This window comes from Mus pahari, chromosome 8 (genome assembly GCF_900095145.1).
Source record: "Mus pahari chromosome 8, PAHARI_EIJ_v1.1, whole genome shotgun sequence".
NCBI lineage: Eukaryota > Metazoa > Chordata > Mammalia > Rodentia > Muridae > Mus > Mus pahari.
In genome coordinates this window covers 23,963,724-23,985,700 of record NC_034597.1, presented here as the reverse complement: position 1 = coordinate 23,985,700, position 21,977 = coordinate 23,963,724, and the positions used below count along the sequence as shown (strand labels likewise).

Sequence of the window (21,977 nt, the reverse complement as noted above, 5' to 3'; positions counted from 1 at the left end):
CGAGTGAGCTGCTATTTGCAGGAGGACCTACAGGAGTTGGCTGGGCCCTGCTCTGTCTGGTCTTGGCGGGGAAGGGAATCCTGAGGTTACATCTGCCAGGGTGTGGAGCCCAGCGCAGGGGCAGATGAGAAATGGGCCTATTTATAAACAAATAGAGCCAGAGGGCGGGCACAGGGTCAAGAGAGGGCTTCACCAAGGTCAGAGGCCTGGTCCCAGGAGACAGGGGACTATGCAGGGAAGAGCCAACATCGAGAGGAAGGCAGGGGCGGAGTCAGGGTACTCTGTACCTCTCAGAGTGCTGGGCCATGGTCCCTTTCTGAACAAGAGTGTCCCGCCAGCTTCCAAGTCATATCTGGTGTTGGGTGAAAGGCAGGCTCCACTGGGCTGGGCGGGAGCAGATTCTTTCCTGCTGTCTCATTGCTTCTCCGGGGAAGGAAGCAAGAGTGCCCTGGAAGGTGCCCCTCTGGGCCCAGTCGGTGGACCCTTGTGCCTGCCCTTCTTCTGCAGGGGATCACCATCAGATCAGGGTAAGTGAACCACTGTGTCCTTAGGGTGGAGGGATTTAATGAGAGGAGTGATGTTCAGTCTGGGGTCACCGCACAAAGGACCTGGTGCCCAGAGGCTCTGCCTAACACTGAGCAGATAAGGGTGGGGAGATGCTCTGCCCTGAGGCTCCAGGGTTCCTGAGAGCCAGCTGCGGCTTTCCTCCACAGCACCAGTAGCCTCTGGTCATCTCAGAGTCTGGATTGACTTTCAACCAGAACCTTCTATCCTGGAAGCACTTCTCCCTGTAGTGGAAGAATTGTGGTACGGACTTACCTCCTCAGATCCAAGGATGGTGGGCTAAGTCAATGAATCCCCAGTTCAAACTCGATCCACTTCTTAGTTGTGTTTCCCACAGCGAGTCACCAATCTCTCTGAGTCTAGTTTCCTTGTCTGCGCCATGGGGCTAACAGGCCTGCTTCACTGAGCTCGTGGGGGCATTAGAGGGGACAGGAAGTGTAAGCAGCGCTCTGTCATTAGAGGATATCTTTGGACAATATGTTTTCTGTTTAATCTTCCTTGCTGAGAAAGTGGGCTGGCGAGATCTACCCCACTGAGCCCTCAGCAATGCCTGGCGTGACTCAGTAGGTGGAAGAGGTTAGTAGGGGCATTCAGACTCCCCCTCATGACTCTGGACCCACCATAGCTGGTCACAGTCAAAAGACCTGAATTCTGGATGTGAAAAACAAATCACACTTTCATCTACCAATAACCACAAGGTCCCCTGTAGAAGCTCCTGCTGAAGTAGACACCAAGTGTGTATAAGGCAGAGGTCACCTATCGAAAGGACTGTCACAGGGAGATACCGGGTGCTGCTTCTAGCCACTTGCGTTTTCCTAAACAGGACCGAGAACTTTCATGTCATCACACACCCATTCAATACTGAGCCAGCAACAGGTCCCTTCCCAGGGTATACACAAACAAGCACAGACACGTGCACAGACTCCCATGTCAAAGCAGGCCCTCTCAAACATAAATACAGTGCACACACACACATACACACTAACACACAGGGCACACCTGCACAGCAGTCAGAGATGAAAGCAGAAAAAAAGCCTCTGCCATCCAGATGTGCAAGCTTGGAGGCTCTCAACTACTGGACTGACTGAAGAATGTTCTCTCCCTCTCTCTCTCTCTCTCTCTCTCTCTCTCTCTCTCTCTCTCTCTCTCACACACACACACACACACACACACACACACACACACACTCTGTATCCATATGCTCCTCTACACCACAACCCCCCCCATGCTACTCAGCCTATTGGAGGGGTTCAGTATGATACCCTACATGCAGTGTGCAGACTGAATAGGGTAACCTTTGCATATTGGGAGGGGCTGAGTGGAGTAACCTGCGCATGCTGGGAGAGACTGAGTGGGATAGCCTGTGCACATTAGGAGAGGGTGAGAAATGAAGCCTGTGTGGGTGATTCCGTCTTCAACTGTTGCACCCAGCACCTGAGTGTATGTCTAGGACCCGTGCAAGGTAAGGAAGACATAGTGAAGGGTGTGCTGCTCAAGTTAACCTTGAAATGTTGTCTGAGTGCTACTCATCCTGGGATAAGACATCCCATGGAGGCTTACAGAATCTTGCCACTAAGGAGGCCTTGGGATAGACATGGCACTGGCAGAAAGGAAGACCACGCAGTGTATGCGGTCTGAGTCTGCCCTGCCTATACATCCCACTCTCTGAACTAACAGTGAGAGGACCCCACAGAAAGGCAAAATCTTAGGACTTGCTCCAATCCAGCCTGTCACCGACTCCAACAAACTGAAACTCCATGTCTGCAAGCCTCCCTTCCTCCCAGCCGATGCTGTTCAAGGTGAATGCCCCTGCGTGGCTGCCACCATCACACTTGCCTGTCAGGCATTGGATAAGGGTCTTGCAGTGCTGCTGCCAAGGAGACAAAGCCTAGAGTCAAGCTTCACTGTCACCCACCTGGCCTCTGTATTCCTGACACTGACACCAACATTGCAGGATCAGAACCTGGATTGTGATGCAAACACACACAGCCACGAACCACAGTGAACTGGGAATAACGGAGCTATCAGGGAAACCCTCAGCTCTACTGTCAGAACTGTGGCTGCCGGAGCCAGCCAGACCTTCCCACATCCACCTTCGGGAAAGGCAGCGCTATCCTGAGCTCTTCAGACCTGCAGAGCAGTGGGCAGAGCACAGTCACTGTAGGACATGGAGCTGTCAGGATACACAGAACCACCACCGTCTCTCTGACACGCTGTACCTCTCAGAAGCTCTGGTCACAGTGGGAGACCATGTACTGTAGGAACTATAAGGGTAGCATTCCATGGACCATGGTGGGTAAGGAGGTGGGTAGCCCTCCCTAGGAGATCAAGAATCTTCTCTAGCAAAGAGAAGCCTGAAGCAGGCAGGGCAACACTAGGGGAGGTGGTGGTCTGGGTACAAGACATCCCCGAGGGTGGATGATGACAGGGACGGAAGGAATCAGAGGGGCTGGAAGTAACAGTATCCCATCAGGACTGAATCAGCTGATAGAGTGTGAAGAGTTCAGGGCCAGCCTCCAGTGGCGACCAGGCTTGAAAGAAAAGGCAGGAAGCAGCCAGTGCCCTCCAATGGTGCATCAAAGCCAGGCATGAAACAATGATGCACATTAGCATGTAAGATTTTTGGACAAATTAGACACCTAGAGGCCAGCTGGGTTGGGTTTCATCCCCTACATCCTTTTGAACTTGATCAAAAGGCTTGCTTTTCTGGTTGATGTGGGCCAAACTATGGCTAAAAGATAAACACCAATTCTTCACCTGGATCCTGGGTGGGCATTTATGTGGGAAAGGCTATGTCCAGGTGTTCTTGCATCAGGACATTTGAAAAGAGGAACATAATTGTTGGGGATGTGGGTGTGGTAGACATTAATCCAATGATAATGACCTTAGGAGAGACACACAAAGGAGGGAAATGCCAGATAAAAACTGCATGCAGATAGACATGCAAGTGGTATGAATCTGGATGCTTCCTGCCTCAGAGCCTTCATGGGGAGCACGGCCCTGCTGACAGCTTGGTTTCAGACTTCTGGTCTCCAACTCTGTGTGGGAATCAACCCTTGTTGCTTTCAACCCCTAGCTTTGGTGACTGTTACAGCAGCCACCGGAGACTCATACATTATCAACAATGGAGAACCAACCATGTATCGCCGTCCTTGTCTTCTTCTGTTTCCAAGTTCTTCTCAATGAGTATATTACTTTTATTATGCGGAGGATGGGTCAAAAAGAGCTGTCCTTAAAATACAACATCTTCCTGTGGCTGTCACAAGTGCAAAAACCAAAGAAGCCCCATTTTCTCCCGTCTGGGATCTCCATCCTCCAGTACCCGTCATGGGGCGGTCTGGCTGCTCTCCCGTGTCTGGTGAAATCACAGGGCCCCATGAGGCAGCTATCTGAGGACAGGCCTGGACACGCAGCACAGCCTGACTGCCCTGGAGCCCAGGGGAAGAGGCCATGTCCTCCAACCAGCAGCAGACAGGCTTCTCTGCAGATGCCACCAACACCCTCCTCTCCTGACCACGCCTAGCGCCTGGCTGTGTCCTTCAAGTCAGATGGTGGGTAAATGTCTCAAGTGCCCTCCAGGCAGAGATAAATATCAAAGCGCAGGATCCTGGAATCTGGTTTCCTATTTTTAAATGGAATGAAGGATAAATCATTTCTGCTGACTGTTTTTACCTGGCTGCGGGAAATGATGCATCGCCATTTTTTAAAAGAAAATTAAGCCTTTAATTCCATGACATGTGTAATAAAATGGCACTTCAGCTCTCTGCACTGAATATATGGCCCATTGTGTCCTAATTTACTATTCTGACACTACCTAAAATGTTCTGAAGTTATTAATGTGGCAATATATTCAAGCACAAAACCCAGCCTTCGTACGCTACTGAAGCACTTAATTAACGCAATGGATGGCTGTGCCTGAGCAGAACAGGGTAACAGCAAGAGGTGCAGGGTTCCTTCTCACCCTGCCATTGATGCTGAGGTCATCTGGAGCCTATGATTATTATTCTGGAAGGCAGTGGTGACAGCACCTGACAAACCTGGTTGTCCTCAGACCCAAGGCACCGTTCTCTCTCTCTCTCCACTAAGACTGCCCTTATGCCATCTCCTTATTCTGATATGAAATTCACCTTTCTTCTCCTGCTTGTTTATAACACTGACTAACGTGGCCAAAACCAATATCAACTGACCTCATGTCGCCCCCGCCCCCCTGTCCCCCACCCCTTGCAGTGGGAACATCCACTGCATGGGCACCTCTGGACGTAGCCATGGCATCACTTGGAGTGAGTGACAGTCTTTTTCTTCTGCCAAACAATTATGAATGAGCTCACAGATGCCTCTGGGATCTCCAAGGTCAGGCGCTCCAACTCAGCCCCAAGCAAAGCAAAAATCCCATCTCATCCCATTCAAGGGTCAAGTGATTTGAGTAGGTTGTTTTTTGTTTTCGTTTTTTTGTTTTTGATTTTGTTTTTAGCTTTTTGAAGACCCACAGAGATCTGAAACCTCACACACACTAAAATCTTAGCAACAGGCATGTGCAAGGGTCCTGCTGGTGACCAGGATTGGTGGCCCAAGAAGAGGATAATAGCTACTGCTGAGACTAAGGTTCTGAAGGGAATATGGTGCCTATGTTATTAGCCGAATGGCCTTAAGCAAATTATGTAGCTAGCAATAGTACACCTCTCTCATAAGGATGCTGTGGTCATTCAAATTCTCCCATAGACTTAGACCCACACCTGACATATAGACACAGTCACTCTGTGCTAGCTGTGAACTGGCCCCACACCTCACACAGTGGCTTGCAGGATTACTCAGCACTTGAGTGACCTCCCATGTTGCTCGGTTAAGTGAGTGTCCAGCACAATAAGGCTTATGTGTGCCTGCACCTCCTTGTCTCTCACATTCAAGCCTTCAGCAAGCACACTCTCACTGAGGACAGTTCTACCCCCCCCCCCAGTGCCCTTCAGTCCCTTCCTCTTTCTCACCTAGCTTTTCAATAGCTTTAGAGCATTTTATTCAATGACTAGAGTTTCCATGTATGTATGCGCCTGTGTGTGTACGTGTGTATGTGTATGTGGTATATGTGTGTGTGTATGTCTATGTTAATGCACAGTAGGTTGTATAAACCCTTGTTTAAGTCCACCATCTGCTTCCTGTGAAACTGAATAACCACCTTGGTCTTCAAGACACCAGGAGTTCTAATCCTATCTGCCCCCGACTCTCCTCTCAAGTCGATTTCAGACCCCACATTTAAGATCCATGAAGTCAAGGACTCTGACTGTTGCCTTGGCTGCTTGTGGTAGTTAGAAAACAAACACTCTTTAGAAACAATGAATGATCAGGACCCTGCAGTCTATACCTACACCGTATGCACTATTGAACAGCAGGAAAACACGCTAACAAAATGGGTCCGTTTAACTAACCCTATAGCAATCAGCCAATCAAAACCAAGCCAGTGAACAAGTGGAAATCAGGAGGGGAATTACTCGATACCAGCCCAGGCCCTAGAAAGACCACTGCACTCCGCTACACAGGCTCCACACTGCATCCATTTAGGGGCATCTTTAATGTGGAACACTATCAAGCTTTTGGATAGGCCAAGGCACAGCCTGCTCCATCAGAGTGGGCCTCCACCAAGCCTCCTTCCTGGGTCCTGCCTTGACTCAGCTATGTTTCTCTACCTTCAACTGGTGCCTTCCTTAAGAAGGCTCAGAGCAATAACCAGAAAGCATAACTTGACTGTCCCGTGAGGAGGAAGGTGCACGGAAGGCAGACAGGAAGAGGAGACATTTTGGAGCCATCAAATCGAATGCAGCTTTAAGCCCTGTCCCTGATGTTTACTGGCTGTGTGTCCTTGAGCCACCATTCTCTTAGAGTCTTAAGCTTCCAGCACCTAGAGACCCTAGAACATATGGCCTTAATTCAGCTAGATATCTGCACGGGCAGCTGATGGGGAGATTCTTAAGCAGGTCCTTGTGCTGAGTGAGTGGACGTGAACTCTGGCTACAGGAGGCCATCCTCTTCAATGGCAGCAGCACGTCCTGGCTTCCCTTCCTTCACCATGGTGGAAAGCATAAAACACCATTATTCTTCCCCGAACATGGGGCCAAAGAAGTTCAGTGGACTCCTGTAGTCCCTTGCTGGTGTGTAGGAGTAAGGGGGTGAACAGACAGCAACCTTGGCCCTTCTGACAAGTCTTGCAGCTTCTGCTCGGCCAGGCTGCTGCCTGAGACTGGTTGAGGCACAAAAGCCACTTGCTCAGCTCTTCAAGGCAGCCACAACATTCCGACCCATCTCCAAGCCAATGTTCTGCTCCCTCATCTCGGACTCTCTCTCTCTCTCTTTTCTCACCTGCCTTTGTGGGGTCTGAAGAGAGATGACTCCCAAACACCAATCCTCACCCCATGGCTGGGCCTGGCTGTTAAGCCAAAGGCTGCCATAACATTAAGACCAAAACCTGGGGACAGTGCTGCTGACAGCCCCGGTGACAGCCCAGCTGGGAGGACAGCTATATTTAGCGCATGCTTGACCTAAGATGCTATCTACCAGGAGCAGAAGCACGGCGAGGGGGCAGAGGGGAGTAGGGGAGAGGACCTCATACACTCACAGGGCCCCACCACGGAGCCTCAATTAGCTACTAGGGCAAGTGTAGGCTTTCCAAACACGATTTTGTTTGCAGAGTTAGAGAGGCCTTATGACTCGCCAGGAGGCCTGACTGAAGTCACTGCGTATGGTGACCTTGTTAGGAGTGGAAGCTAAAAGCAGCCGGCTCTGTTTGCAGGATAGGGAAATTTCACAAGGAGGCCGATCAACGTGCTGGCTCTGGCTCACCAAATCAGTCTCCTTCGGCACCTGGGAGATGGCAGTGGGGTCCCAAGTGAGCTGGCCTTGACTTGCTTTGGAAGAAAACTAAGATCTGCCAGTCCTTTGAGTGGATGATTCTGGATCCATCCCCATCCCACAGACAAAGAGACAGAAGGTGTTTTTGCAGAAATGTCACCAAAGGCAATTTCAGCAATACTTGAGCTCCAGACATATTAATATCTCCCACCTCTGGAGGTGCCCCAAGAAAATCAGGGCTGAGGTAGGGGCCTCGTTTCCCAGAAGCAATCTTACCTCTGCGCCCTTTGAAGTGCCTGAAATTGACCTGAGACTGCCCTTGTCAGCACCCTGCAGGAGGCTGCTGAAAGCACTCTTGGCACCTGATTAAAAAGAGGCTTGTCTTCCAGCCTGCATCTCAGGCACTCATCCCAAAGACAAGAAGTCATGGCCTGCTCACCCTGGACACTCACCCCGGAAAGAGCCCAGTGGTTTCTCCTCACCTGAATGTGGGTACCCTGGGCTAGGCCAGAGAAGGACACTTAGAGCTGCCCTGAGATAAATAATGTTGCCATTGGGGCTCCGGCCCTTACTGCTTTACTTAGCTTTCCTCTGTGTGACGACATACCCAAGCAAAGCATCTTAAAGAAGGAAAGCCTTTTTTTTTCCCCCTGGCCGACAGTTTCAGACAATTGAGTCCATGGTCACCTGGACAAGACAGTTGACATTCAAGTGGCCCATGGGCCCATGGGTAGAGACTTTATTTGTCAGGTTGTGAAGATGGCTTAGTTGATAAAGTGCTTGCTGTCAAGCTTGAGGTCCTGAGATCAATTCCCCAGCACACACATAAAAGCCGTGTGGGGGTGCATCTGTAGTCCCTGCGCTGGGGAGGCAGAGACAGAAGGATCTCGAGAGCTCCCTGGCCACCTAGCTTAGCTGATTGGTGAGCTCCAGGCTCAGTTAAAAAAACAAAAAAGATATAGAATGACTGAGGAAGATCGTTGCTGACCTCTGGTCTACACACACATACACAAATGTGCCCACGTGCACCCACACAGACATATGCACCCAGGTGCATACACGCAAAGGATTTTTATTTTTATTTTTCTAAGATCATGGTTGAGGGTAGTTTTATGCTTGTAGGAAAACCGAGCAGAAGGTTTATAGCTGCCTCTGTATATACCTACCCCACACATGCACAATCTTCCATCTTCTACATCCCAGAGAAAAGCTTCTCACCTTCTTTTCCCTCCCTGAAAATTGTCTATAAAGAGAAAAGTACATTTTACCAAAGATGAAAGGATGGACAAAAAGAGAGAGAGTGAGAGAAGGGGGAGAAAGGACAGGCAGCAATGGATCCTGAGTCCAGAGTGAGAAGCCAGGCAGTCTCTCGACCCTTCGGGGATGTTTTTTTAGTTTCTCCAGCTGTAGTAACATTCACCCGTTAAAGTGTATAAGTTTGTTTGCCTGTCCATATACCACCATGGAGAAGAGACCATTTCAAGGCTTTCTTAATCCCACAGGAAGAATGCCTCCTGTCTACCTGCTTTGGTAGCTAAGGTCATACATAGAAGGACCTGCCCCTCACAGCTGTGCTGCTGGGGAAACATGCCAGGATTGGAGCCGCCCTTATGCACATCAGACAACTGAGGAAGGAGTATGGGGTGGTCTGTCTAGACCAATCTACAGTGCTCTCCTATGATCTGAATAGATAAGACGCCCCAACGCCAAACACTTCCAAAACAGAACATATCTTCAAGGGCTCACTTTATACTTCATAACATTTGTAATAAATCCACAACTAATTCAAGGTGAGGTTCTTAGTGGATTAGTTTCTCCACAAAACCAAAATTTCCTTCTCTTTTTGGTGTGATAATGCAATGTCTGTATCCCATAAACCTATCACCCCCCCCCTCTCTCTCTCTCTCTCTCACACACACACACACACACACACACATTCCCACCCACCCCAGCACTACGGATGCATATGGGCAGTATCCAGGAGTGGGGTCACTCTTCAAACCTTAAAAAGAGAACCATGAAGCCTGGGTCAGAACTGACAGGAAATGCACTGGGGGAAAGGGTGACCAGCTCTGAGTTAGGGTTTACAGTAGATCGTAGAGGGCCCAGTGTGGTGGCCCATGCAATCACAACACTTGGTCTGTGGGACAGGAGGATCAAGAGTTCAGCATCACTTTTGGCTGTGTGGGAAGCTTGAGATGAGCCACTCTCAACCTCAGAAGAAAACACAAACAAACCGCAGGCTGCTGTTTTAGGCAGCTTGATGTTGGTGGATTCACTTGAGGCAAAAAGACTCCATGTCCTGTTGCTAAAACCACCCACCTACACGCAAATAGACAAACAAACAAACAAACCAAACCCCCTTGTTTCAGGTTGTGCACCTCTCTCTAACGCAAGCTGTTTTCCTCTGGATCACCGGCATGTTGGTAGGGAAAATGAGCCCTTCACACAGACTGTCATAGTCTGTGCAAAGGAGCAGGGCTGACATCACGAGGCTGACTGTACATGTGAGCCAAGACCAAGGGTGGAGAAACCATGCCCACAGGCAAGGAGGAGACTAAGCTGGAAGCCAGACACAGTCTTTTCTCTTCTCTGACTGCCTCTCAGGGGTGCTGGCCAGTGTTACAGTCACAGGGATTGGAAGGGGTATGGAAGAGGTACCTAATAGTCCCTAAAGTCCCCACTCTGTGTCTGTCTGACGCCAGTTTCTTGCTCTATTCAAAAGGTCTCCTACCTTCCCTGGACTGACCCAGCATTTCTACAGCAATAGCTATTAAAATTTTTCCCTAGGGTGTGCCCTGGCCTCTGTGGCTTTAATTTGCTCCAAATAAAACTATGGTCACTGGCAGTCCATTTCCCCATGGACATCGTTCTCACTGCTGCCCTTGGCATTGGTGACATCAGTTCTATATCTGACTTGTCTTCTTATGCAATCCTTCTTCCTCTGTACTGTCATTGCAAACCCAGAACCCCAGCGGGTGGAGTTTTTCTTGGAGGAAGGTGCCTTTAGGCGGAGCTTGTCTATGTGGTCTGCATGGAATACACTCCATTGCTCTCCTTCCTAGCTTTCCACATGCCTTTCTGCAAAGTCAGAGCCAGGGTCAAGACTCTAATGAACATCCTCACCCAAAGCCTTTGCACACACAGTGTTGTATTCATTGGAAAGGGGGTCTTGAGAGGGCTCTTCCTGGACTTCCAGATCTGTCCCTATTTGCTCTCTAGCTTTGGCATGTCACAGTATTGTGACCTTCGTTTTCCTTTCTATGTCTCATGAGCATGGAAGGAGATAATGTACGAAAATGTTTGGTTCAGCCCAGTGACTACGGGACGATCAGTCCCCTGCGGGGCTTGTTGAAGCATTGGGATCTCTAACACACTGAGCCTAAGAACCACATTTCCAGCCAGCTCCAAGCTGCTATAGAGGGATGCTTGAGTGTACGCTGTGTGCCCTTGGTTGACAGGCATCATTCTTGTGATACAGGGAAGCGGGCAGACAGCCACCGAAGGGAAGCCACCCAAACATGCCCTCTTCACACAGGTAGTGCCTTTTAAGCATCAGACCCAGTGCTTAAAAACAAACTGGAGCAGATGCTTCGGCCTCTATCCAGACTCGGGCAACTGGACATCCCAAGGGAGGTAGCTGGTAATCCTCGTGGTGATGGGCCTCCGGGAGAGAGTGCTCATCAGCCACGCAGGGAAACACTGCAGGCACACATCCCATTCCGCTGGCAATAACCGAATGCAGAAAGAAGTCTCCCGTGTTGTTTCACATAGGAGCGTGGCTAAGGAGCTGCAGAACGGCTTATCCAATGGAAAGGAGCCCTGCAACCTTTTAATGAAGACTTCCTGAGGCTGGAAGCAAGACTGCTCTGGAATGTTTACAGTGACATCCAGGAAACTAAGAAAGAAGCAGGCCTAGGTGGGCCTCCTTGTGGAACCTACTGCCAGCACAGGATAAACTGCCCAAAGCGAGGCTCAATCACAGTATCCCACACAACAGAAACCAAAGCCATACACCCACCCAGGAGGCTTCATAGCTTCTCTAACTAAGGCTGAGCATCAATCCATACACATTACCCAGAAGCACAAGGGATGGGAGACACATCTGCAGGGCTTAAATGCTCCTCATACCATTAATATGAACAGTGCTAGCTAAGAAGCCAAGCCCCGAACTAAAGGAGGGGGGGGGCTCACACCCAGGAACCTGAAGTTTACCCTGGCTCACCTGGTGCCTCTCAACAGCACAGAGCAAGACAAGTCCTATTTCCACAAGAAATCCCTATTGATTTCATGACTATTAAGTCATGTTAGTTAGCCTGCTTCTTCAAAGCCTGTTTTCAAAAAGATGCTCAACACTGCTAACGACTAGGAAGATGCAAATTGAAACCACTGTGAGATTTCACCTCACACCCACTAGGACCACTACAATCAAATGAATGAAAAAGAAAGTGGAAAATAACAGATAGAAAAACAGAAGCCCTGTGCAGTGTTGGAGGGAGGGACGGCGAGGCCATGTCGGTGGGAGAGTTTGACAGAACCTGGAAAAGTTAGACAGAATTGTCACATGATCTAGCAATTTCATCATCATCATTATCATCATCATCATCATCATCATCATCATCTCTCTCTCTCTCTCTCTCTCTCTCTCTGTGTGTGTGTGTGTGTGTGTGTGTGTGTGTGTGTGTGTGTGTGTGTGTGTAGTGTGGTGTGTGGTATGTGTGTAGTGTGTAGTGTGGTATGTGTGTGTATGTGTGTATGTGTGTGTGTTATAAAAGCAGACATTCAGATATGTGTAGCAACATTATGCCCACACAGCAATCCACACAGACGAGTGGATGAAGTGTGTGGTGCAGAAGCCAAGGAAGCAGCCTTCTGCTTGTAGGCAGAAGAAATCTGACACATGCTACGAAGAGAACAAACCTAAGGACGTTATGTAAGTAAGTGAGATATGCTAATGGCAAGAAAACACTGTATTACGACATGTATACAAGAAAAAAAGAAATAAAGGAAGGAAGAAGGATGGAAATTTCCCAAGTGTTGAGGCAGGAAGTAAAGAAATGGAAAGTTATTATGGAATGGATACCAAGTTCAGTTTCACAGAATGAGAACACTCTGGAAACTGGCTTCCCAACCTTGAGGATGTGTGTGGCACCACAGCACTCGAGGAGTGTGCCTGCGATGGTACACTTGATGGTGTGTGCACTTTGTCAGAATTCGTGAAGAAAAAAACGCAGCACTGAAAAGCAAACTTGATGTGGTGTGGAAAGGATTAGGGCTTCACAATGCTGTGGGTTTTCTGTTGCTCTCTTTTGATTTTATGAATCAAATGTGTAAGCCAGGGCTGGTGGTGAGAGACATGATGTCTTTGTGCATCAGTTTTCAAAGTATCTACCAAAGGTGTGGACCACCCGGGGGACATCTGACTCTCTTCCCAAACACCTACCAGGGGAACATTGTAAGTGAAGAGTGAGTTACAGAGCTTCTGGGTGACCATCGGACACTGCCTGCATGACACTTCTTCATTGACTCCTGTGGCTCTCAGATGTGGAGGGGCAGAGCAGGCAGGGGCCCAGGAGACAGAAGAAGCAAGACCAGCAAGAGACCAGTAGGGGCAGGAATAGCTGCACGTTCCCAGTGCTGGTGATGGAGATGCCAGATGCACAAAGGTCTCTTCGGACCCGACACTGGGAGCTGCTTTTTCAGGAGATCCTGGTTGCAACCACTTCTTCTCTACAGCCCTGGTCCTGACACACAGTAGGGACCAAGCAAATAGCAGTTTGCAACATACCACAGAGGGGCTATGCAGATGTTTGCCCAGCTGGCCTCCAGAGAGGTCTAGCTCCCCACCTAAGGCCACTTTGGGGATAGGGTCTTCTGGTTTTTATGACTCTTCTAAGCCAACCATGCCCAATTTCTGATCGACTTCATTTTTCAGGCTCATTCAGGAAAAACAAAATCCATTAAAGCCTCCTGCTCCCCTGTGAGAGGCACTGAACCCCCCAAGCTAGTGAAATGGGGGCTCTTGAGGGGATAGACTCATTTTATGTATATCAGTGTCTGGCTTATTGGAGGTGCTTAATAAATATTCAATCATAACAATCTTAATTACTGGATTACATCATGTCTGTCTTAGGGTAGGATATAAATAAATAATGCCACTATATTAATGAGCCTTTCGTGGAGGACCGCTTAGCCTGAGCTCCCGCCATGACACAGGAGGTTTTAATAACTTTGGGCAGCTTTCATATTTCACGGGGAGATATCTGCTCACCACAGGAGAACATCGCTGAAGATAACACTAAGTTAGCATCGATATGTGCAGAATGCTTTCTGGTTGTCTGCTTTGCATACTCACGTCCAACTCAACGTAGGTCAGAGGTGTTCACGACCAATATCAAGTATGGCAACCAGAGCGATGATACAGTGTCTGCAGAGGGTGAAGGTGAGCTAGTGACATAACAGCCTAAGCCAGGTCCTCATCAGACAGAGCCCCAAAACCAGCAGCCTTCCAGAAGGTTCTATAAGGGAAGGAACAATGGTCAGCAGTAAGGGCAGACCCTGTCTGAAGACGTGGCCCCATAAAAGCACCAGCCACTGCTCTATTCCGGAATAACACCCAGAGGTTTCCCATTCCTCAGTTAAAAGCTGAGTACCACACAGCTATAGCCGCACATTTGTAAATGTTACTCGTCGATCTATACTCCCCTATAGACTGCCACCTGTGACTTCATGGGCCCAGTCTGGCCCTGGGCTAGAGGTGACATCAGAGGCTAGAGCTGAGAACCAGCGCTGTTTCCTCTGTGGATACCAAGAGCAGACATGAGCAGGAAAGATCTTGGCCTAGGGGTCATCCATGCCAGGGTGAGATGGCACCAGTCTTTACCCACTACACTCACTACATGAAGCCACCAGCATGCCTGCTGGCATCACAGGACATGTGAAGTCCTCACATTGTAGGAGGAATGTACTTCAAAGTTATAGATAAGTATCTAGAAGCTTCCAAAAGCAAAGCTAGTCTTCAGGAGATTGGGCCAGAAAGCTAGATATCAACTCTGGGGGTGAGAGTCTGGTGACATATAAAGCCATTTCTTCTAAGAATACACATTCTAACTTTGCCCAGCTTCAAATGGCAGCTGATCCAGATCCGGTCTTCTGTGCTCTGAAACCAGACAGGAGAATGGGAACGAAGGTTCTCTAGCAGACTTCAGGGTAGGAAGACTTCAACCTCCTTGTCCCTAAAGGAAGCCCCCACATCTCTGACAGCAAGGTGGATGCTCTGAGAGGCTGTCTGTGGACCAGAGCACTCACTGCCCTCCTGGAGTTCCAGGGCCCCGAGGAAAAAGGTCATCCTACACTGGAGGAACCCTTGACTGGCCCTTGAGAACAAGTGGGAGGCACATGCTCTCTCATGACACCCCATCTTGCTACACCTCCATTCTAAGAGCTGTCACTCTTCACAGTGAAGTTAGCCACTAGCCCTGCGCAGTTTCAGCCCAGGGAGCCACACAGAGTATATAGACAAAGAACCTCTTGTCAGTAGTGGGATCTGTCTTAATTACCCTGCTTTATGTCACCTGCATGACATACACAGCATTATTAAACACACACATATATGCACATACACACACACACACACACATGCATGCACCCATGCCCAGCTTACAGAACAATGTCTGCTGCTTCTGGTTTCAGGTTATCTTTTTATTTAATACAAGACAACAGAGAACTTGAGACAGATTTGGAGGTAGTAGTGGTGGTTGTTGTTTTATGTGTGTAACACACACACTTTATGCTTTCTTTCTTTACATGCATATGTAGAGTTTTGTATTAGCATATGTAGGCCACTCTTGCCTGGTTACATAACAATCCACACTAATGATTTTCTCCCTGTTCAGTTTCCTAATTTGGAAGGACGGCCTCAGACAGTTACTCTCTCCACTTGGACATTTAACTGTTTCTGATGTTTTGTGAGCTTGCCAATAGTTGTAGAGATGTTGGCCTCCCTGAAGCCACTTAGTGTCAGATAACCCCAAGTGAGGTTACCAGACAGCCTGGAGTCTGTGTGACGGGCCAGGCTGGCCCAGGTGTCACTGTCCCTGCCATGTGGCTAGAGGAACAGTCTCAGCTCTGCCCCGCCGTGGTCTGCCTGTGTTTCTAGTTGCCTGATTATCTCTGCTTTCCCGAGTCCTCAGACCTCCACCTATTCACTCGGATGACCTCATCCGTGTCCTCCCCACTTTGGGAGTTTCCTTCTCTTCCTAATTCAGGGCATTTCAAATGAATGTATACAAATCTCGGAATGGGCAAACAAATGACTAAATCCCTATCTTCCCTGGACCCCAGACCTTGTGTCACTTTGAAGTCCCAACGACCACACAGTTCCACTCACGGGTGTTTCTGCGGTTCCCCCTGCAGGCTTCCTGCGACTTTATGCTATCATCACACCTAGTCTTCCATCACATTAGTCTTCCAACTGCTTTAGAGAAGCTTCTGGGGGTCTGAGGTGCGGTGGTCTGTCCGTGGTGATTGGTGATCTTCTAGTGGCTTTTAACCCACTGTACACCCTGTCAGCTTTGCTTTACTAGTGTGTTATGCGACTCTGCTGTCTTCTCTCACCCCATCATTTCTTTAGGGAAGTTAGGTATTACTTTTTATCATCAAGCCACGTCATGGGTTCTGTTGGAGCATTCTCATTTACACAGGAAATCGGCCTCTTTAGATATAGATCTTTCCACAGGTCTCCTGCTTTCTCCAGTACATCTTGCTGTCTGTGGCCTTTGGCACCACTTAGCTTTAGTAGTTTCATCTTTTCTAATGAAAACCAGATGCCTCCGTGTGCTTCCACATGCAGCCTCTGGCTGGCAGCCTTCTGGAAGAGGTTTCACCTGTGTGTGACAGTTGACAATCCTCTATTTCCTCCCTCCCTTCTTTAGGGAAACTTCCCTTCACTCTTCCTGTATTGCTTTGGACCATTTGATAATAGTTTATATGCGCAGGTCAGGCTATGTCTGCTGCTCTGTCCCATTTTCCAGAAGGGTAAGCTATTCCCTGTGATTGCCAAAGAGAACACAGAGGACCGTATGCTTAGCCTTTTGCCCCCAGAGTCATTATGAACTGATCATTTTAAACAGATTTGATGTGCTTCTTATTGGCTGATGGTTTCATCCCTAACCGTACACCCACCGCCATTTCCTTCCCCCGTGAGAGCATCTTCACGCCAATGCCTCGGCACATGTCCTGGAGGGTTGGATGACCTGCCTGTCTTTCTGATATGACAATGTGTTCCAGGATCTGCTTGCATGGTTTCTGGTTTGTTTGCTATTTTCCTATTTTTCTTCTTTTTGAAATAAAACAGGGTGATTGAGGCAAAAATCTAAGCATGAATTCCAAGCATCGCTTTTCTCTCTTTCTTAAAGATGGTAATCAAGAGTAATTGCCAATATTCCAGGGTGAGAGGGCATGGCTTTGCTCAATGTCATTTCTTATCCTGTTCATCTCCTTTCTCTACTACAAAAAAAAAAAAAATCTTTCGCTCTAATGGTGTCAGCATGCTTTGGTAAACTTTATGTACATGTGTGTTTCTAAGAACAGCTTAGGCTTTTATTTTATATTTGATTTGCTAGATAGAGACTAGGTCAAATCACTGTATTTTAAAGCCATTTGATGCATTTTCTCTAATGCACTACCTACACATTAAGCCCATTTATTTTGGTTTGTTTGTTCATTTGGTTGTTGGGGCTAGGAACAGAACTCGGGACCTCTTCATGCTAGGGAAACACTTTACGTCTAAGCCGAATCCTGAGCACTCCCATTTGTTTCCATTAGTTTTCAGGATCTGGTGTGTGTGTGTGTGTGTGTGTGTGTGTGTGTGTGTGTGTGTGTGAATTATAATTCCGTAAAGTATTTTCATGGCTTCAAGATAAGGGTGCCCAAGAAGGAAGGGCAGATCCAGAGCAGTCGAACTCCAATCCTCTTCCTGCACCCCATGCCCTTCCTTCCCCACAGGAAGGAAGGTCCTACTTACGACTTTCTTTACCAACAAAAACAAAGTATATTCATTTGCAGCCCTCTCCCCCCGAATAGGTAGTCAATACACGGTACCCACAGTTCTCTCCAGTATCCTCAGGGTTACAAGCTACGAGACAGAGAAGTTGCCCTTTCCCCTTTCCACTGCTGTGGAGTGCTCCACAGCAGAAGAGGCCGTCAGATCACATTACAGATGGTTGTGAGCCGCCATGTGGTTGCTGGGATTTGAACCCAGGACCTCCGGAAGAGCAGTCAGTGCTCTTAACCACTGAGCTATCTCTCCAGCCCCCTGAAGCAGTCTTATGGCAAAATAATGTCATGATCTGACATGTTGAGCCATGATTCTATTCCATATAAACACATGTTCCTTCTCTTAGATGCTTGCAGAGTTCTGGAGGTACCAAGCTGAGGGACAATCAGGTTATGTGCCTAGGCTTGATCAGCTGTTGGCGTCCTGGGAAGAAATTCCTTAAATCTCTAAGGCCAAACCTCCAATGCTGGTAGCTTGGCTTGGCTATGAACACTCCTGGTGCTTCCCAAGCACACTGCAGAGCCTGCAGAGATGAGAAGAACAAAGATCAGTACAAAGTACTCTAAGCAGACACCTACTGGGCACAAAGGCTCAGATGCAAGCAAGAGATTCGAATGACCCTGTCACTCTAGAAATGGGTGATGGGGCATTAGGCAGTGGCTTTTCTCTCCTTACAGCTGCAGAAGGGAGCCAGAATGCCTGTGGGGGTAGCCTGTGCTCACCTGCGTTTCGCACTCCATTCCTCAACTCCTGCAGCCAGGCTTCTCTAGTGATTCCCCCCACCCCCAGCCTCTGCATTGCAAGAGTGTTTTTTTAGGAAGGCTCTCTTTTTGTGAGTATGTGAGGGATGTACCCTAAGGGAAATGGGGTTCCTGCTTGAAGTCTTGGATTAGAACCACTGCTGACTGAGAAAGCAAGATATTCACCCTATCTTAATCCACCTCAAGATGAATCAGCCTGATGGGGATAGGTGGAGGTCTGTGACCCAGAGATGAGCTGGCCCAGCACTGGGCGCCACACATACAGTGCAAGTCGCACAAGTCATTTCACATCTCCTGAGAACTTGACAAGTGGAAACAAATATACACAAACAATTTTTAATAACTCATTAAATTTGTTGTTTCACAGTTTCATACATGATGATAGTGCATTCTGGCTATGGTTACCATGGTTACCATGACCCTCTCATCTCTCTCCCACCCCGACGACTTACTGTCCACCTCCTCTTCCCTACAGGTCCCTTCCCCTCATTTATGTCTTTCTGTTTTTAACTCACTGAGTTTAGCCAGGGCCACCTGTGTGGCCCTGAAGTTGGAGCTACCCACTAGAGCCTGGCTCGGCAGTGGGTGTACAGCTGAAGACCAGGGCTGCCCCTCTGCAAGAATCCATCAGTAGCCAGTCGCTCCACAAAGAGGAATAGAGTCCCATGAACCCCCCATGCCATTTCCATGATTGACAGTTGTCAGGACCAATTGTGTATGCACCTGTAAGCTCAGGTTTCCACTGGCTACATGGAAACAAAGTCTAATGATATGTTTTATTAAACCAAATATATCCAAAGTATCATGTTCCCCAGTTTACAATGAGGTTATGGTCCAACAAGCACATGGTAAGTTGAAATCCTCAGTGGAACATTCATCAGATGCAAAACAACACCTTAGCAGATCACACACTGTTGGGTGAGTTGCTCCCTTCATAGATGGTACAGCTTCTTGTCTCTGCCCAGCATCACCAGAACTCTAAGACCAGACACCACCAGCCTAGAAACAGTCAGCATTCATGCTGTGAGGCTGACCACCAGACACATACTACTTTATCATTGACATAAAATGGGAAATCTCAAGCAGGACCAGTGTAAGCTGTAGATCATCTATACGATCATCCCAATATGTGAATGATACAAGACATGATTTAAGTGTTTGTGTGTCTCGGGATTACTAAGTCACACACACACACACACACACACACACACTTCACAGTCTTGCACTGTGAAGTCCTTACCAAGGAACCCCAAAGGTTAAGCCTCAAGGGGGCTATCTCACCCTTAAGCCAAGATTTCCCCCCATCAACTAGCACATGCCCCAACTGTATCCAGAGAGGAAGAACAGCAGCCCCATGGAAATGTCCTCAGCCACCTGGGTCTGCGAGCTGTATCCAGACGGTACGCTACTAATGAAGCACTCCTTTTAAGTTCAACCCTCCGTGCCAGGCACTGAACCAGCATAAGCAGTCAGCGTCCCTCTGTGTCCACACGGATCTCATATTCCCAAAAGAGCACTATGGTTTGGATCTGAGATGTGCCACATAGGCTCATGCTTTGAGCATTCTACCCCAGCTGTTCAGTATGTCTCAACCTTGCCCCGACTCCTGTGCTAGAGATTAAACCTGGGGCCTCATGCATGCTAGGCGTGTTCACTAAACGAAATCACCAGCCTTCCTTCAATTTATTCTTTGTTTTAATTTTGAGACAGTAGCTCACAAACTTGCCCAAGCTAGCCTTGAACTCACTCTGGAGCACAGGAAAGGCTTGCAGCAGCAAGCCCAGCTGTGGAATGACTCTATGAAGGCTATGGAGCCTTTAGAGGGTATGGCCCAACTAGTAGCAATAGTTCACTAAGGGCAGTGGAAGTGTCCAACTTTCTTCACTCTTCCTCTCAAAGTTCCGGGATAGCAAACAGTTCGTGGGGTGGAACAAAAGGCTGAGATCAAGGGTATGTGGTGTGTGGCTCACTAGTGTAAGAACATTGAATGGTAGGAGGTACAGTATAAGTGTTCTGTATGTGCTGGGTAGCTTTTTCATTTTATTATCAAGCCAGGAAGATGCACCAGGCCCCCAAAGACATTGACAGAAATGATTCCCAAAGAAATCTTAGTGCTGGCAAAAAAAAAAAAAAAAGAAAAGTCACCCATGTCCAGGTCACAAGGGTAGAAGAATCAGGTGAGTTCATAATCTCTGCAGGGATGTGAGCTTCAAATAACCAGAACCAAAAACCAACTATAGAAGCCATTGTGCAGGGCCCTTGCTCCCAGACTTTAACCATGTCTAATTAACACAGACGCGGCACAGACTGAAGTTACTCTAAGATGAAGCTATTGATCATCATGTTGCATCAAGGACACAGCTCAGCCATTTTTGCTCCCACCATTAAGCAGATGGTCTTCCCCTGCTATGAGCTGTCATTGCAGGGATGGGACAGGGTAACACGCTGTCTGAGGACAACTTTATTTATGTTCCTGGTGAACGGACAAGGAAGCCTTGTTTTTCTAGACCATTCAAAGCACGGTGGCTCACATAGCACCCATGAATCTACATTTAGACTGGTGTCTTCATTCACATTCTTTCCACGCAGCTCATGGCTCCTGGGTTGGAAGACAGTGGTCACTTCTTCTTGGCCAGACCCCAGGAACGGTGCCAGCTCTGGGCTATGCAGACCCTGTGTTCTTGATCCAAAGCCCAACTGTTGTCTTTGCTGGGGGTGCTCTGTGTCACTGTGCCCGCGGTAACTAATTCATTTGTGGGGATCCATAGCTTTCGGAAGATGGAAGCTTTTCCTAGGGCAGGTGGATTCCAGGGTGCTCAGCTGTGGTCTGGTCAGTGTGCTCAGAGGTTCTTGCTAGAGAGATGCCACATTTTTCTCTCCCAGCATTGTTGACAAAGCTGCCTGTCACTTCTGGCCCCCCTGAAGGTTCCCCTGGTCTCTTGTCAGTCAGCCACTTGGAGCAAACCATCTCAGCTCTTGCCTCGGTCACTGTTTCTGTGATCCCAAAGCAGACATGAGGTCATGCTTGCCACCTGTGAACCATTAAGAGTGACACTGAGGAGGACAAGAGAGAGAGAGCTGGGAAGTCAGAGGCTGCACTGAACCCTTCAGCTCCTGTTGCTCACCCAAGTCAAATTCCATGGATAATGATGTTTAGCAATCGGTGTCATCTAATGTTGGGATGGAGTGACTCTGGCCTTGCACAAATGACAAAGGACTGACTGTGAATTGGTTTGTATGTGTAATGGGGAAGAACAATCACTAAAATATCAAATCTGTGGTTGCCTTTGGTATTGCTTAATTGAAAGCTCTATTTTTTTTAAAGTAAGTTGGCCTAAGTTTTATTTAAAGGAAACTAATAAATGATAACCTACATGGTTTAGAATGTCACAAAAATCATTAAGATAATAATGTCACTAATACTTGAAGATCTTAACAATTTACAGTCATGTGTATATCTCAATTCCTGTGACCTTTAACCTCACAGAGCATCAAGTATTCTTTCCAGTTTAAACATAGGTTAAACTGAGATTTAGCAAGGAAGAGTGTTTAGCTAATGGAATCAAGGTCCCCCGAGTCCCTGTGATGTTTCACTCCAATTTCAAGTTGGAACCTGTCTTGGGTGGGATGGATAACACTGAAAGGTTCACTTTGAGTCTTCATCAAACCATCTCTGTGTGCTGAGCCAGGAAAGTATAGCCGAGCCCGCCTTGAGGGCCTGATGTTCACAGACTAAGGTTCAAGGCTAGGACAGAGGT

The 21,977-nt window shown here is 48.1% G+C and overlaps 1 protein-coding gene across 1 annotated transcript in view; it reads left to right on the top strand.

The window, feature by feature from the left end:
* The first annotated feature begins 294 nt into the window (after positions 1-294).
* Positions 295-21,977, top strand: part of C8H10orf71 (chromosome 8 C10orf71 homolog) — a 46,802-nt gene continuing 25,119 nt past the window's right edge. The window contains exon 1 of the mRNA XM_029541925.1: positions 295-527. The gene's annotated coding sequence lies outside the window, so the exon portion shown is untranslated. The remainder of the gene's footprint in view (positions 528-21,977) is intronic.